Below are 18,991 nucleotides of genomic sequence, written 5' to 3'. Positions count from 1 at the left end.
AGACTGCTATGTTTTTTTCACCGTCCTTCCCTATAGACCGCCTCAGAAGTTTTTCAGGGAGTAAAGAGCACTATTAGTATCTCTGATATGGGGCGATTCCAGGGCGTCACTTTCGAAGCTTCAGCTTCCCATATCAGAGAGAGGTTTGGGAGCGCCTAACTATGAGCTATATTATGCGGCTTGCCAACTCCAGTGGCCCATGCGTTGGCTCGCAAAGAAGAAGTTGACAGAATTGGACACTTGGGCTATGACGTTAATGCAACCGGATCTAATTGAATGGCTATCAGGTTCCAAACCCCACTCCAACGGAAGGTGGTCTGTACTCTGCTGCGGGCGGCCCGCAAAGCCTGGTCGAAATACGTAATACCTAAAGGCCGCTCTCAACCGTATGCCCCAGGTCTCCCCATAGAGACACTACCAGGGATATACAACTGGTTGAAGCGTGCGGAATTAGCTGAATGGCAGACAGTAGGTCTGACAGCACGGGGAGACCTATTCACTGACTCTAGCCTAAATGATTTTGATGCTTTGACAGATGACTACGCATGTCACCAGGAACGTTCCTCCTCTATGTGACCTTAACACAGCAAGCAACATGCATCTGGGGTGACATAAACACGGCTCCGCCAAGGTCTGTAACCTTGCAGACACTTTTGACACATGGGACAGGCAGTAAAAGCCATTACGGCCATCTATAGCTCCCTTAGAACAGACGCATGCCCCTCACTATTATCTTCGCGAGAATATTGGACAGCGGTAATCACTATTGAAATAACAGATAAACTGTGGAAACAGTGCGTGGAGAATCCCAAGATCATCTCAATGAACTCCAGGCTAAAATGCACCCAATTTAATTAGATACATCATACGTATTTCACCCCGCACAGACTGGCGCAATTGTATCCATCCTCTACTGATATATGCCCTAGATGTCATGGCTCGGATGCTGACTTTATCTACATAATATGGACGTGTTCCCATATCATAGCATACTGGGGGAAAGTATCCAAAATATTGTCAGCAGCAGCGGGGACAGTGATCCCGGCCAAAGGTTTGCCATATTTGCTTGGCATTACAAAGCGAAACGCATGTCGAAAAAACTTAAACAAATCCTTGGACTTGGCGCTGGTTATGGCCAAACGAACCCTGGCAATGACCTGGAAATCCCCAACGGGCCCTTCCATCAGGCACTGGATGATCACTCTCTGTCGAGCTCTGATTGCCGAATATGGTATTAGGCATCCTAGACACCACGCCCAACGTCCAGACTGGCACTAATACATAACTGTACTAGAATCTACCCTTCAAGCCTCGCACACGAACAAGCGCCTTACTGCCGTTCCTTCTGTTGGACCTGTTTAAGACATTTAACACACCTGCAATGGGGTATACACTTAAGAGGAGCATTAAGTAACACACAAACACAAAGAGTAAGTGGACACACCAGCCATTCAGCCATACAGCTACAGTTCGAATAGGCCACACTCTCACATAATATGGCACTTGCACTGCACAATTATATCCATATCTTATTGTTAGGGCAGTGAACACCGCAGTAGAACCCAGATGGTCTACATCACGCATGAACAGCACACTTAGGGGTCTATTAGGATGGCGGTCGGAAAATCACCCCTACCGCCATGATAGCGAGAATCAACAGCCCGCCGGTCTCGCAGCAAAACCAACGGTTCGATTAGGACCAACCGCCTAAAAAATCCAACAGCGGCGGAACAAGGCCACCAAAGACCACCCGCAGCGGGCGAAGCAGGTGGAAATTCATCCGCGCCGGTCAGTTTTGTGGCGGAAACACACTAAACCGCCGCCAAGCCAGTGGAAAGACCGCACGGAAAATGTGCACTTTCCCGCTGTGATAGTGTGACGTTCCGCAGTTTCCGACCGCCGTGGTCGCAAACAGTGATGAATGGGAGAGCCGGTGGAAGGGCGGTTGCAAAGCCACCGTCGCGTACGCTCCGTGACAAATATGGCCAGGAAGTGCACACAGCAAACTAGCCTGGCCCCTAAAAACACCTAATGCATTCCAATGACACACCCGCATGCTAACTTCAAAAATACAAATCCCAGGACAACCCACAAAACACACCTGACAGCAATACTCCATTTTGACGCACCCACATAGCTGAGTATAAAACTAGCCCCTTCCCTGACCAGAATCCTTTGCACTATTCCAGAACTGAAGGAACCAAACCCTGCAGCACATTGGATGGGCAAAACAACACACATCTCACCTGCACAACAACACACACACAACCAACCTACACCACCCCCACCACCCTCACAGCTGCACCTCAACACATTAGCACATCACACACCATGGCAGAGTAGAACCACAAGTATTTGGTTCCCTGGTCCAACAGACACCATTAGCCACAAGAGCACAAATGTGGGCAAGAATAGTCGACAAGGTCAATGCAGTAGGGAACACCCCGCTCTGCAGAAAGGAAATCATGAAGCCGTGGCATGACCTGAAGAGGGTTGTGAAAGAAAAGAGGAACAAGAACTGTGAGCTGGCTCAGAAGACTGGCGGTAGCCCTCCCATCCCACCAAAAACATTCACTGCATTGGAGGAGAAGGTACTTGCCATACTGCATCCAGAGAGTCTCACAGGAATACAGGCTGGGGTAGTGCAGGCTGGTAAGGACAAACAAATGTCTACCATTACACTGCCATGTACTGTCTCACACAACTCCAAAGCTACACCTCCTAAGCCCGATCCCATTCTACTGCACCACCATACCCAAGACAGGTCTCACAGATGCAACATTCATCCCATCTGATCCACCCCAAAGCTAGCCATCTACATTTCCAGGATTGCATGTGTACAGGCAGCCAGCATTACAACTCCCACCCATGAGCAGGATGGATCACCCCCTCCCCCTGCAGCATGTGGCATTCATTACATCGTTCACCTCCACCAAACAGGTAGGTAGCCATCTTCCCAGGATGGGGTGTGTGTGTGGGAAGGCCTGCACTACAACTCCCAACAGTCCCCCTTGTCCCATCCCTGAGCAGGATGAAGCACACCCTACCTACCCAGAAGCATGTGGCAGCCATTACATAGTCCACCGTCACCTAACAGGTAGGTAGCCATCTTCCTAGGAAGGGGTGTGTGTGTGTGTGGGAGGCCTGCACTGCAACTCCCAACAGCCACCCTTGTCCTAACCCAGGGCAGGATGGAGCACTACCCACCCACCCAGAAGCATGTGGCAGCCATTGCATTATTCACCCTCATCTAACAGGTAGGTAGTCATCTTCCCAGGTTTTGCTGTCTGGGGTGGGAGGCTTGCAATACTACTCTCACCATGCCCCCTTGTTAAGCATGTGGCAGCCATCACATTGTTCACCTTCACTTAACAGGTAGGTAGCCATCTTCCCAGAAAGTGCTGTGTGTATGTGGGAGGCCTGTACTACAACTCCCAACAGTCCCCCTTGTCCCACCCCTGAGCAGGATGGAGCACTCCACACCCACCCAGAAGCATGTGGCAGCCATTATATTGTTCACCTTCACCTAACAGTTAGGTAGCCATCTTCCCAGGTTGTGCTATCTGGGGGTGGGAGGCCTGCAATACTACTCCCACCATGCCTCCTTAAACCCCAGCTGAGAAGGATTTTAGCACTTCCTCACACCCAGAAGCATGTGGCAGCCATTACATTGTTCACCTTCACTTAACAGGTAGGTAGCCATCTTCCTAGGAAGGGGTGTGTGTGTGTGGTAGGCCTGCACTGCAACTCCCAACAGCCACTCTTGTCCTAACCCTGGGCAGGATGGAGCACTCCCCACCTACCCAGAAGCATGTGGCAGCCATTATATTGTTCACCTTCACCTAACAGTTAGGTAGCCATCTTCCCAGGTTTTGCTATCTGGGGGTGGGAGGCCTACAATACTACTCCCACCATGCCCCCTTAAACCCCAGCTGAGAAGGATTTTAGCACTCCCTCACACCCAGAAGCATGTGGCAGCCATTACATTATTCACCTTCACCTGACAGGTAGGTAACCATCTTCCCAGGGAGGGGTGTGTGTGTATGTGTGTGAGGCCTGCCATGCAACTCCCAGGAGTCCCCTTTGTCCCACCCCTGAGCAGGATGGAGCACTCAACCACACACCCAGAGAGACGTGGTCCGAATTCCACCCAAATGTGACAACAGAACAGGCAAGTAGACAGTGAATGCACCCCGCTATTCCTCTCAAAAAGCATGGAGCCAAATGCCAACACCAGCCCTCACATCCCACCAAAATATACACAGATACAATTGCCGCTTACAGTGTGCAGACGACTAAGCATATGAAACTGTCACAGAAACAAGTGTGACTCAACAAATCCCATCTCAAAGCAAATCAGGGCACAAACATGCACAGCACTTAGGGGCTGAGCTTGAAGGAAAACAAACCTACCATGGTCTGTTGAAAAAATGAATCTAAGCCCAGGATATACCAAAGGTATGCATGAGATGAGAATGCCTAGTACATGCGCAAATCTAACGCCTGCCATGCAGAGTAATTAGCAAAGATGCCATCACATCAAGTTGTATTGCCGCTAGTTTTCAGATGACAACATGTCCTCGTAATCACAGAATCTACACGTTGAGCATGGTATCTATCGACATGTCACACCATGGAAACTTAATGTATGTACCTCTAAATCATGTCATGATGCACATCACTGTGTAGACATACAATGTGTGAAATAGTTAACTGTGTGTTATATAACTTGTGAATAAGATACATCGACCATAAAGCTTTAGGGGTATACGTCAATGACCATTTCCCCTCTGTCCCACAGGTGACCAACAACTGCCTGCAGAGGATGACAACATCAACCTGCAGGGCCAATCTCCACCCCCAGAACATGGACTCTCGGGTGAGGACTTCCTGGATTTCGAGGACACAGAGATCGAAGCCAGCCAATCTGGTTGCCTACAGTGGGGAGGCAACAGGTCCGTGACAGCAGGACAGGCAGGAGGGCAAGGGGGAGTTGAAGCCAACAGGACACTGAGACCGAAGCCCTGGACAACATTAACAGAGCCCTTGGGGCCTATGAACAGGCCCAAGGACAAACGGGCCAGCCTGAGGAAGATTCACGTGAGCTCCAACTGCTGCTGAGGTCCATCGACACCCGCATGGGCCAAATCGTGGACCTCTTGGGCCAGCTAGTGACGGTTCTGAGGGACAGACCTGTGGCACAACCGACACCTCCACCTCCCTCCATTGCCCCTCAGGATGACAGTTCCACATCTTCCCCTGCGGGCACGGAGATGGGGGACTTCTCAGTCCCCACTGACCCCGCAGTAGAGGTCCCCCTGCAAAACAACAAAGGGGCCATCTAAAGAAATCCGAGGGAGGAACCCCGGGTAAAGGATCTATCTGCCAAATGCCAGTCAAGGAGCCAGCCATAATGGCAACCCTCTTCACCATTGCATTGACTTTGTTGACTGTCCTTTCCCACACTGCCTTGTTAATGGCATCTGTCTGTTGGACAACCATTGCTTCACTATTCACCTTTTCGTGATTATTCACTCCCCTGTCACATGTACCCTTTTTAAATAAACACTCCTTACACACACATGTTGTTGTGTCTGCTCCATGTTTATTACAGGATGTGCAGTCTTCACCATGATTACAATGTACCTGGAGTACGGATTGCACGTAGGCAAGGAGAGGCTGAAGGGACCAAGGAAAACACAACAGAACAATATTCACTAGTCAGGTGGTGGCATCACAGCCATCACACAACACTTGTCATCAGGGTACTCCAATCTGCACACATTACAGTGAGCAACAGTACTGACCTGAATATCCTGTATCTGTTCCAAACTACCCTGTACCAGGAACATTGGCACCCAGCACTGAGTCAACAACAGGCTGCAGTCACAAAGCTCACATATACCTTTCCACCAACAATGACATCAGCAGACAATGGCTCTGTTGTACATTGTCACTCATCTTCAAGTGAAGTAGCGGTTGATCAGCTGTTGACGCTGGTCGACACCTTCCTCCTCTTCACTATCTTAGTCACTGGACATGGGTTGGTTAGCAGGCGGGGGCCTTGGCTGCTCCTCAACATCCAGGAGCAGGGGGATCTCCTTGCGCAAGGTCGAGTTGTGGAGCATGCAGCATGCAACTAAAATCTGACACACCTTTTTGGGCGAGTACATCAGTGCAACTCCGGTCTTGTCCAGGCAGCGGAAACGCGTCTTCAGGAGACCGAAAGTATGCTCCACCACACGACGTGTCTTCCCATGGGCATCCTTGTAACGGACTTCACTTGGGGTCCTGGGATTCCGCAGTGGGCTCAGCAACCAAGGATAGTTGGGATATGCAGAATCACCTAGGTGGGAAATACACAGACCAAATTTGTAATATGTCTGCGGCAGAGGACAGCATGTCACACACACAGCACGCTACCTGACTCTTCGTACTCACCCATAATCCATGCATGCTCTGGCATCAGATTATCCTTCAGCTGTGGCAAAATGCTGTTACGCATGATGTATGAGTCATGGGCAGATACAATGCAAAAACCTGTCTAACCTAGAACCAGAGCAGCGAGGACGCCGAACGGGACTATTCTGAGCCACAAACAGATATATATTCATCCGGCTTGGACTAGGGCTTGATATCACTAAAAAATGCAATGATGTCCCAAAGCCAAAAGATATGATACATATGAGAAATGTATTCATCTTTAGTTTCTAGATACAATCTAAGAAACCACCCTTCACAACCAAGGTTGGATTGACATATATAAAAAAAACTTTTTATGCCCTGACATATTCTACAGGACATCTGATTGACTAGCCATAACCGGTCACATTGGAACTTCTACAGTCATCATACACTTCCTTGTATGGAATCATAAATCTGTACATAGTGGATCCCATAAACATATTCTATCATATAAAGATATATTGTAAATGCCCCACCCGCTAATATGGAATCTGTTGTCTCGCTTTTGGCCCTGATGAAGGTGATTACACCATCTCAATCACCGAAACGTACGTAGGCCAGTCATACACATCTGACAAGCCTACTATCAGGAAAGTCATTAAAAGAAGAAGCAGCTGTGGACAATAAAAAGTTGGACTGATGCCCTTTTACATGTTTCAAACAAATTAATTTTTGAAAATTCCAGATGTGTATTTTTCTCCTATTTTTCATGTGTTTCCTTTTCCTTTGCAACAATTTTGGTGTATGGTATGTTAGTCAGTATGATTGAATAGTATGTGTGGTGAGATAGCTGATGTGAAAATGTTATCCTGATCTCATTTATGTTTTATAAGGGTTTTTTTCTGTGTGGGGTGCTCTGATCATATCGCAATTTTATGCTCGTATGTTTAATTGGGTGACAGCAGTTGATTGTTTTGTCATATGTACCAAAAAAAGCTTTTTTATATGTGTAAAAATAGAAAGATATAACAAAAATGTTTTCTAAAAAAGACCAAAAATGAACTCATAAAAATAAAAAGATACCTGTATGGTAATAAATGTATCTCTCTCTTTATATGATTCTGTTCTGTGCAGTCAGTAAGTAGCAGAGCTGTGACCTGAATCAAAGAATATAGGTTAGACAAGAGGTTTTTGCATTGTATTATTTCTATTTCCCCCTCCTCTTGAACCTTAAATTAACTAGGGTGTGCCTTTACTTTAGAGTGAGTCATGGGCAGAGCCAGGGAATTTGGCACAGACGTGTGAGATGATCATATTCACCTGGCACACCACTTGCACATTGATGGAATGGCAATGCTTTCTGTTCCTGTAGATGTGCTCACGTGCCTCTGGTGGAACCAGGCCAACATGTGTGCAGTAAATGACACCAACAACATTGAGGATCTGCCCAAGTGCATGGAAATCTCCCTTCACTGCCAAATTCATGCCTCCGGGGAAATGGATATGTCTGTCCGTGTAGATCATCATAGCGGACAGGACATCATGTAGCTCCATGCTGAACATAGGTTGCGACATCACCTTAGACAGGTTGGTGTGAAAGCACTCAGATATGTCCTGCAAGGCTGCAGGTGGGGCTCACACATGGCACATCTCTTGTAGGGTGGGTCGATCCAGATGGAATTTCTGTATGACATCCTCATCCTCCATGTCTGCCAGCACTGTGTAGGGACGATGCACATTTGGTCTCCTCCTAGGTGAGATGAATGGGGACACATGTCAATGCAATTCACCAGGAGATGTGTCTGACATCTTACATTTTGACTGACACAACTCCAACAATGACTGTCACCATAGTTAAGCTCACAGCCCAACTTACATGTAGGGACATCTTCAGCTACACCAACCGTACACCTGTCTACTTTTCACACAGCTTGCACCTCTCAAACAATATCTGACTATGTGAATGCCCAAAGGGATATGTCCACATCTTGCATGTGCAGCCCTGAGAGTAGATCAGACAGCATATGTGTGAAACAGCAACACTACTGTCTCATACCTAGCTGCTGTACCTGCCACACCTTCTTGCGTGAGTTGAACCAGGCACACATCAACAACACAAGGAGCCCAGTCTGTGCGTAAACAACAAGTCTGTGCATGAGCCATGAAAAGTAGACAGTCAAATATGCAAAATGGGTACTCAGACATTCATCACTGTGAATTGCTCTGCCCTTTCACACATTGACATGTTTACCCATTGGAGAAGGAAATTGTTTTGACGTATACTGGGTGCTCCCTTGTGTCTGGACAAAGCTGTACCTCTCTGAATAGTATATGTGGTGGGATAGCGAGAGCGAAGCACGTTTCAGGGGTTGCTTTTATTCATTTCAGGTTGGATTGGATGGTATTTACCAATCCAAAGCTGTAATACTGTGCCTGGAGTGGTAAAAGGCTTTGGCCATTTCACAGCTCGGCAAGGATAGCACTATGCTAATCCTATACTTAAAAACTTTGCTGTAGAAATATTAAAAGACTTTGTCCCGTTCTATCTCGGCGTGGATGACACTGTCCAAATCTTATGCTTAAAGACTTTGATAGAAAAGCAGACATTTGAGGTGAGCAAACTTAGGGTCTCGCTGGTGTTAAGAGTGCTCTATACTGGAGCTGCTTTCCACCTAAATTTGAAAACTATCCAGAGTTCTCTGCTACTTCTTTTGCATAATTTATGCATCACTCTATGCCTGAAATGGAATTGTTTTGACTTATACTGGGTGCTCCCTTGGGTCTGGACAAAGCTGTACCTCTCTGAAGAGCTCTAATGAGAGTGAAACACGTGTCAGGGGTTGCTTTCATTCATTTCAGGTTGGCTTGGATGGTATTTACCAATCCAAAGCTGTAATACTGTGCCTGGAGTGGTAAAGGCTTTGGGCATTTTACAGCTCTGCAAGGATAGAACTATGCTAATCCTATGCTTAAAAACTTTGCTGTAAAAATATTAAAAGACTTGTCCCTTTCTATCTCTACGTGGATGACGCTCTCCTAATCATGTGCTTTAAGACTTTGATAGAAAAGCAGACATTTGAGGTGAGCAACCTTAGGGTGTCGCTGGTGTTGAGAGTGCTCTGTACTGGAGCTGCTTTCCACCTAAATTTGAAAATGATCCAGAGTTCTCTGCTACGCATCACTCTATGCCTGAAATGGAATTGTTTTGACTTATACTGGGTGCTCCCTTGTGTCTGGACAAAGCTGTACATCTCTGAAGAGCTCTATTGAGAGTGAACCACGTGTCAGGGGTTGCTTTTATTCATTTCAGGTTGGCTTGGATGGTATTTACCAATTCAATGCTGTAATCCTATGCTTAAAAACTTTGCTATAGAAATTGTAAAAGGCTTTGTCCCTTTCTATCTCCGCGTGGATGGCACTGTCCTAAACCTATACTTTAAGATTTTGAGAGAAAAGCAGACATATGAGGTGAGCAAACTTTAGGGTGTCGCTGGTGTTGAAAGTACACTATACTGGAGCTGCTTTCCACCTAAACTTGAGACCTACTCAGAGTTCGCTGCTACATATATATATCTATATCTATATTACCTACTGGCGGTCGCCAGTAGGTAGTTATAGTTAGTACCTGCTATCCATAGGAAATCCACAACATTCTATTTGGAATAACTTTGGGGTCGGTGGATGAATCTTCATGAATTTCTCCAAGAAAATGGCCTGCTTGGTTCCGCTCCTTCCCTAAAAGGTTGGGGGTGATTCGTCAAGTGGGGGCAGAGAAAAAAGGGAGATCCCAAAACGTTTTCCCCATGCAATTTTCCATAGGGACCTTTAACCAGGGCTACAGCCCGAACGGTTGAATGGAATTACACCAAATTTGGCAGAGAGGTAGAGTTCGGTTCGTAGATTGTGCTTTTTGTTAAATGGTATAAATCTGTTCCGTAGTTTCTAAGAAAATTAAAAGTAAAAACATAGCGATATCTAGAGAAGAAGTACCGCACGCGTACGGAAATCCGTACAATTACGAGCGCAAACTGCATGCTGATTGACTGTCAACTGTCTGTCAACACTCCGAACCAGGAAGTGTTGGCAGCCATCTTGTTTGTCGCTAGAACCGAGTCACAAGAAAACAGTAAAACAAAGTTGAGAAATAAGGAAAGGGGGCAGGGTAGAAACATCCTGACCCTCTAGGCTTGCTCAGGGGTTCGTACATGGATTTTTAGGCTCTATTTTTTATTTTTTTTTTAAATAGAAAAATCGCGGGGTACGCTTATGGAAATCCGTACAATTACGAGCACGAGCTGCATGTTGATTGGTTGTCAACTGTCTGTCAACACTCCAAACCAGGAAGTGTTGGCAGCCATCTTTTATTTTGAAGTATGCGGGGGGCTCACGGCCCTCGTACATGCCCCGGGGACCGCCACCTTCCTGGGGCAGTAATATTTTAAATAGGGGTATCCGTGACGGCACAAACCTCCCAGCCCCGGGGACTACCACTTCTCGGGGCTTTTTAATGTTGGGGGGGGTCGCGCGACCTCCGTCCTGGAGCTCTTGATGGCTCTGGGGACCACCATCTCTCAGGGCAGACTCCTGCAGTGCCCCGGGGGGCCTACCCCTGGGACACTGCTGTATGCTATGGTAGAGCGGGAGCGCCGCGGCTCCCACTTTAGCACAGCAAACCGGTTTCCTTTTTGAAAGAGAGAGCAAGTTAATCTGCTGTCTCTTTCAAGTAGGAAAGCAGATTGCTTTTCGTTATAGAGAGCAGCATGTAAGCTGCTCTCTCTGGGAAAGCAATGCCGGCTCTCGAAGGACGCGGGGAGCCGGCTGGGACTGTGGGGGCATTGGGGTTCCCCGCACGGTCCCCAATGTTATTTTTTGAGTCCCGGGGGATGGGGTCCCTTTGCAGCTCCTTAAACATTTGTGCATATAATTTCTACAAAATCCTTTTTTGTATTGGGGAATAGAGTATTACTCCAGTGACTTTGTCATCCATGTATCTTTTTTACTTTTTCTTTATTTGAATTCATTTTTATTTACAGTATGTTTCTACCTCTCTTCAGAATGAGTTCCACAGTGTAGCGTCCGTTGCAGTGTTCTTAGGCTTTTTGTTCTTTTGCCTACTTACCAGTTTGTGTTCAAGATTCGGTGTCCTATTTGTGTAGGTTTCCTTTGTGTATCTTTCGTGCAGCCTTCATTTGTGTATGTTTTTTTATATCTGACTTTGTTCTAAATATAGCAGTACATCTGTAGACATGTAGTTTACTCCTTTCCTTTGCCTCCCTCAACCCTAATTGACAACGTAATGGGGTGAGTCAAACTAAGGCACTGCTGTTGTCACTGTTTTAAGTTTGCAACACAGTAGGTAGGATAAATAAATAAATAAAGCACTTGACACAATGCAGAGTGACACTGTATTTATTGTATTTAATTTTCGAATGTTTTCAAAATAAAATACACTCATGTACAAAATATTGTTGCTTTATTTGCAAGGTAAATATTTAATATAATTCATATGAATCACCACATATGCTGATATTACAGTAAAGATAAAATGAAGTGTTTATGCTTTTGTACAAGGACCTACAACATAAGAAATTCAGTATAGAAAATCAACAAAACAATTTGGACGACGGTTTCGAAATTAGTAACAGTGTCATAGAAGAGCTGAACATACTTTTTACAAGTAGTGAGAATGAAGAGGAAGATATAAATGCTGCAGATATCAGCTGTGATTTCCTAGACTAAACCTTAGATGCTGATTTTGTGGAAGCATTAGATGACATCGAGTATGATCATATGACTTTTGAAATTGATAATCAGGAATATGAAATACATGATGAAATTATTTTAGAAGCTCTATTAGTTATGAGATGTTATAAGAATACATTTATTAAAATGGTTTGAGACATTCTTCTTGTAGAATTGTAATAATTCAGCTAGTACTGAAGTACTCATGTTGCAAAGTGGGCCTTAGGGCATGGACTGTTTCAAACCCCTATAGACTATGTATGCACTCTTTCATGCACCGACAAATTTGTCTTTTATACCTTCAATTGCCCAGTCTGTTTCCTTACACTTCCAGGAAACACTATCACACTTCCAGAAAGGCAGAAAGTGTGCACGTTTCCTACTGCCTTTGGCTGGGGTAGTTGTTACAACAAAAAGGCTCGATAAAGGGCCTGCAATTTGAATACGAATTTGAAATAGAAGAATACTTTATAACCATAGCCAAGAAATGCAGCAAGTAGATGTGTGTATGTGTGGACGATGTGTTGATTGAGTGGAAGGTGAATAATGTAAAAAATAATAAAGGCCGCAAGTGTGCAAATTACCCAGTGCCTTTAGCTGGGGAAGTAGTTAGAACAAAAAGGCTCGATTAAGGGGCTTGCCTTTGAATCAGAATATGAAATTGAACAATGATTAATAACCCCAGCCAAGAAAGGCAGCAAGTGTGCAAATTTCTCACTGCATTTGGCTGGGGTAGTTGTTACAGCAAAAAAGCTCAATAAATGTCTAATGACTAATGTTGAGGATAGCGATGCTCTTGTTTCCTGTTTTTTATGAGGTTGATAGACTGTTTCACGCAATACAAAAGTTCATCGCAATAAATGCATAGAAATTTAAGTTTACCAAAATCAAGATCAATATGTGAGTATAGACTGCTTGCCGAAGATGCTGTTGCAGCAGTTGATGTGCTTGGTGCAGCAGCAAGTGGGTTGTCCTGCAATCTTTGTGTTGCAGCTGAAGCAAAGTTGTTGGGGTGCAAGTTCTTTACATGTCGCACTATATTTGCTGTGCCAAATGAGTATTTTTTGGATGGATCACCCCTTGAAACAGTTGTTTGGCAAATTTTACAGATTACTTTTGGAGCATTAACCTTCGGCTGGGGTAGTAGCTACAACAAAAAGGCTCAATAAAGGGCCTTGACTTTGAATCAGAGTATGAAATTGAAGAATAATTGATAACGCCAGCTAAGAAAGGCAGCAAGTAAGTGTGTGTATGGTGTGTTCATTGAATGGAAGATGAATAAGGTAAAAAGTAAGAAAGGCTGCCGATGTGCAAAGTAACCAGTGCCTTATCAGGGAAGTAGATCTTTGGATACCCAGCTCATTACACAGACTGTGCGTTGTAAGAAAGGATGCAAGTGTGGAAATTACCCACTGCTATTCACGGGAAGTAGTTACCAAGAAGGTTGAATAAAGGGTCTGCACTTTAAATTTGTATTACAAGAAGAATAATTGATAACCCCAGCCAAGAAATGCAGCAAGTAGGTGTGTGTATGTGCGGATGATGTGTTTATTGAGTAGAAGGTGAATTAGGTGAAAAATAAGAAAGGCTGGAAATGTGCAAAATAACCAGTGCCTTCACACCACCCAGCAGTGCATGCCCACCCCTGCTCACCCAGGAAGCTGTACCCCAGTCCCTCCCACCGCCCAGCGGGGCATGCCCGCCCATGCGCACCCATGCCTCACTGCTCACCGAGCACCAACGGCGTGTCGCAATGAGGGTCCATCACATACCGGCCCCAAGCCGGGTCCCTCGAACATGGCACCCTCCACATCATTCAGCCCCGCTCTGCAGGCCACCAGGTCTCACATTTGATTCTGGGTCTTGATTTCACCATGTCAGAGGACATACCTGTGCACTCGGTATCATTTCAGGCTGCACACCCACTCAGCCCTTGGGGTGCCACTAACTCTGTGATCCGGGATGCGATGACACACGTCGGTAGGCACCCGTTGCCCGCTGGCTCTGACAACACTGCAGTCCAGCAGGGCACAAAAATCCTGAGCAGTCCAGACCGCCGGGCATTATTGCAGGCTGCACACCTGCTCAGCACTTAAGGTGCCCCTACCTCAGTGCACCCAAAGTCACCCTCCCGTGGCGGGGTGCCTGTCCCGACTGCAATGTATCCGGTGCCACAAAGTCTGTGCGCCCAAAGCCATGGACCCTGTATGATTGGGTATTGTGTTGGGATGCCATAATGTCACCTCTGGTCCTTGAGAATGTGATGTTGCAGGGCCTGAGGCCCTCATGCCTACATTGGTACCACACGGATGCACCAAGATAGAGAGTGGTAATGGCGTCGAGCATGTGAGCCCGGCCCTTTTTATTGGCAGGGTCACTTGTCCTGTGATGCGTGTGCTGGATGGGTGTGGTCTGTGTGTAAACCAGCCGTGAGAGAGTGGCTGTGGCATGCTGACAACTAGACCTCTGATCAGCAGATCACTACCGTGAAGACCTGGGACATGTAGCATTGCCGTCCCCCCCTGTGAGCTGATACTGCAGAGTGGGCTGGCCTAGCGTATGCCAGTCTAGCGTAAGGATTTGTAAATGAGCCCTGGGCCCTGGACGTGGTTCCATACTGGGCTGGAGAAAGAAGGAACTCATGCGTGTGTCCGTGTTGTTGTGTCAGCGCCACCCGGACTGCATTCGGCAATGTGTCACCCTGTGCCTCTGACTTCTGTGCGTGTACAGTGCTGAGATGTAGCATACTTGGGTACATTGGTCTCTTAGTGGGAGTTGGTGATCTGGGGCATGATTTGTCTGCAGATGTTCTCTACTCTATTGTGCATGTGTGCCATTGTGCCCATCTCCCCCATCCCCCTAGTCCCTGATCGTTACTCATCCTGGTGCTGTTGTGTCCCGTCATGTTGAGCAGTGTCCGGTACCCCGACTCCTGCCACCGTCTCCCCACTGATGACTGTGGACACCATTTCTTCCATATCATCCAGCTCCTCCTGTGGCGCAGGACTCCCACCTCCAGTTTGCATTTCTGCCTTCCGGCTCTTGGCGAGTTTCAGCTTGGTTTTGCACTTGACATCATTCCAGTGCCTCTTGACCCCTTTCATTGTCTTCTTCATCTGCATTCACCTTGTCCACAATGGACTGCCATAGTCCATTTTATGTTGCCAATGACACAGTGGAGGGGATGAACAGTTGTTGATGATGTTCTATCACCTCCATTATCAGGATCCTGTTTTCCTGCGGAATGAACCGCTTCTTCCTACTCTTCTTCTCCTTGCCCTTCCCTGACCCCGAGGTACCAGGCTGGTCCTCCATGGGGCTTGTGGGTTTCTGATTCTCCTCTGTACTTGCTACGGCAACGTCCATTGTGCTTCGCTGTTGTTTGGCATTTGTTTGTCTGTTTTTTTCTACTTTTAAGGTGATGTTTCCCGCCTGAAGCGTGTGACTTGCAGGCCTGTCGCTGGTTTATGTGATTTTTGTATCGCGATTGGCTAACAAACAACAAAACCTCTTATCTGACCTATATTTCTTTATTACGACCTGCTTAGGTTCTGACATGCTATGAACCCAACATAACATAATAAGATAATTTTATTATTCATTATGTTATGTTATGTTATGTTATGTTATAGTAATTTATATAGCGCGCGGCTGCCCCAGCCAAGGGGCGTCCCGGCGCTGCGAGAAGACTGAATGCAGAGAGTTAGAGGCACAGAGAGAGGAAGCAATTACTGAAAGAGATGAGTTTTGATGGCCTTTCTGAAGGCCAAAAGGTCCTGCATGCCACGGATAGATTCCGTGTATTGCATCTCTGTCAATTGTTGTTTCATATATAAATTTAAATAAAAAATTGGTAAGTGTTATTTTTCTCTCTTTTTTTGGGTATACATGTACTACAAAAATAAATACATATATACATATGTCATTATCTGTACATCTGATTAATTTAGCTTTTTGGCTAGTACAGTAAATAATTTGTTAAAGAAAACATATGTATCATCCCACAACAAATTGTCAACAAAATCATTCTCACCAGTCACATTCCTCTCATACAATCTCATTCATACTTAAAAGAAGAAGAGATTCAACCCTATGAGGGGTCCCAAAATTGTCAGAAAAGAACACAGTTCGCTGCTGAAAGATCTCAAACATCAGTTGTTTGTGATGACACTGCCTCTCAGAGGCCGCTCCTCATAGGTATAGCATTGGTCTAGTGGATTAATCTTTTGGGCAATAGAAAAAATGTGTTGATAGGTGATGGCATATATGGAATTTCCACTCAAAAAATAAAAATGTTCTTACTTTAAACCAATACTACTTGTTCCTCACCATCCTGCGCTGATATTAGTGTGCATTGCATAGCAGATTTGTAATGTCATCACTATTTGTAGTGTTCCTTAGCCCAAAGTGGGTGACAAACCCTAGGATTCAGTGTCATACGTGAGAGTATAGAATTTGAATTTGAATTTAAAAATATTTATTTAGCGCGCTTTTACCAAGCGGTTTCATGGCGCTTTACAGATTACAACCAACGTCAGTGGCAGGGGGAGTAGGCAGCAAAAGCTCGGGAGAAGAGTAAGGTTTTAAGGTTTTTCCAGAACTCTGTGTAGGAAGATGAAGTGCGAAGTCCCACAGGGAGGGAGTTCCAAAAAGCTGGGGCGAGGACAGCAAATTTTGTTCCACCAGCCTTCTTCTTTTTGAAGCGTGGGGTGGTCAGGAGTGCCATGTGAGTGGAGCGAAGTTCTCTACCTGGTATATAGGGCTTGATGGCAGAGCGAATAAACTCAGGGGCGGTGCCCATTCTGGCCTGAAAGGTGAGGCAGCCGAGTTTGAATAAGGCTCGCTCTCTCACAGGCAACCAGTGTAGCGTCTGCAGAAGGGGGGTGGCACGATGAAATTTGGGCAGGCCGTGAATCAGGCGAGCAGCCTGGTTCTGCACTAGTTGCAGGCGGTGAATAGCATAGGCCGGCGCGCCATTATAGATTATGTTGCCATAATCAAGGCGTGAGAGCACCATTGCCATCACGATGATTTTTAGGGCCGGGAGGGAAAAGAAGCGGGAGATCTTCCTGATTGTCCTGAGGGAAAAGAAACAAGAGGACACAACAGAACTAACCTGAGAGTGAACAGAAACTTGGGAATTAAGAAGAATGCCGAGAGTTTTGACTTTGGGAACTGAGAGTGGGGGAACACCAAGTGAAAGGGGCCAATGGGACGGAGACCAGGGGCTGCAACCACCTCCGGTCAAGACCAGCTCTGTCTTGTCCGGATTGAGTTTGAGGTGGTTGCAGTTCATCCAGTCCTGAATGAACAACATGACAGTTTGGACATTCTGGGCGGATGAGGGAGAGTGGGAAAGGTTGAAAATTAGCTGGAGGTCATCGGCATAATTAAACACCGTGACCTCGAGCTGCTGCAACATAAAAATGAGGGGGTAGATGTATAAATTACACAAAAGAAGGGAAAGTGAAGAGCCCTGGGGAACACCACACACTACCTTGCGGGAGGCAGCGGTGAAACCAGCAAGATGGACCGCCTGAGCCCTCTCGCTCAGGAAAGACTCGAGCCACGAGAAGGCTAGGCCCTCTATGCCCGCCGCCCTGACACGGGTGAGAAGGATGGAGTGGTCCACCGTGTCAAAAGCGGCGGACAGGTCTAAGAGGATGAGGGCTTGCGGGAGGTTGGTGTCAATGCCTTCGCGTAGCCCGTCCATCACTGAGATCACCACCTTCTCCGTAGAGTGAAGGGGCCGAAAGCCCGCCTGGCAAGGGGAGAGGCAGTGATTAGTCTCCACGTGGGTGCTCAGGGTGCTAGTCACGTGGGTTTCTAAAACCTTACCCAAGTAAGGCAGGAGAGATATGGGGCGATAGTTAGAAGGGGATGATGGGTCGGCGCCGGCCTTTTTTAAGATAGGGATGACGACCGCGGATTTATGGGGGGTAGGGACAACCCCATTGCTGAGTGAATCATTAAGGAGTGTGAGGGGCGGAGTAGGACAGGCTAGAAAGATTTCTCTAAGGATATGGGCAGGGGCAAAGTCCAGGGGGGAGCCCGACTTCACCCTTTGAAGCAAGGGGAGTAGAGTGGCTTCGGTCAGGGGGGGAATGGTGGTTAATTTAGAAGTGGTGGAAGGAGGGGAGGGATTAATGAATGTGGAGGATGGAGGAGGAATGTTGGTTCTAATCTTTGCGACCTTTTCAATGAAGAAATCGTTGAGCGAATCGCAGAGGGGTTGGGAGGGGGGGATCGTAGCCGTGGCTCTATCAGATGAGGCCAGTTCATGCACAGTGGCAAAAATTTCTTTTGATTGGGACTCCGCTGCCAGAATCCTATTAGAGTAGAATTCAGTTTTGGCGTCAAGAATGCCTTGTTTGTATATCTTAAGAACAGATAAGTAAGTGGCTTTTAAAACAGGGCAGTATGCTCTTCTCCATGCTCGCTCGGCTCTCCGTGCGGCCAATTTCTTCTCCTTAAGGTCTGAGGTGAACCAGCGGTTGGCAGCGTGGGCTCGTTTGACCGTGATTTGCCTCAAGGGGGCGAATTCGTCGCCCGCTTGGGTCAGCCAGTTATTGATGGTAGCCAGCTGAGCAGGAGCTGCAAGGCCGGAAAGGTCAGGGCTGGAATTGGCTAGAGACGAGCAGAAAGATGGCATGTCGGCTTTGCCCCATTTCCTAACGCAGGTGTTCTTAGGGAGCGGGGGCTTAGTCTCAGGGGCTAGGGCAAGGGAAAATGAAATTAGCGAATGGTCAGACCAGGAGCAAGGGGAGATGGAGGGGGGTGTGGTGGGGATATTCAGGGTCCAGATCTGATCCAACGTGTGGCCCTGTATGTGAGTGGGGCTGTG

Source organism: Lissotriton vulgaris, chromosome 3_1 (assembly GCF_964263255.1).
Source record: "Lissotriton vulgaris chromosome 3_1, aLisVul1.2, whole genome shotgun sequence".
In the NCBI taxonomy this organism is placed as follows: domain Eukaryota; kingdom Metazoa; phylum Chordata; class Amphibia; order Caudata; family Salamandridae; genus Lissotriton; species Lissotriton vulgaris.
The sequence above is the reverse complement of the archived record's forward strand: the minus strand, read 5'-3'. Positions refer to the sequence as shown.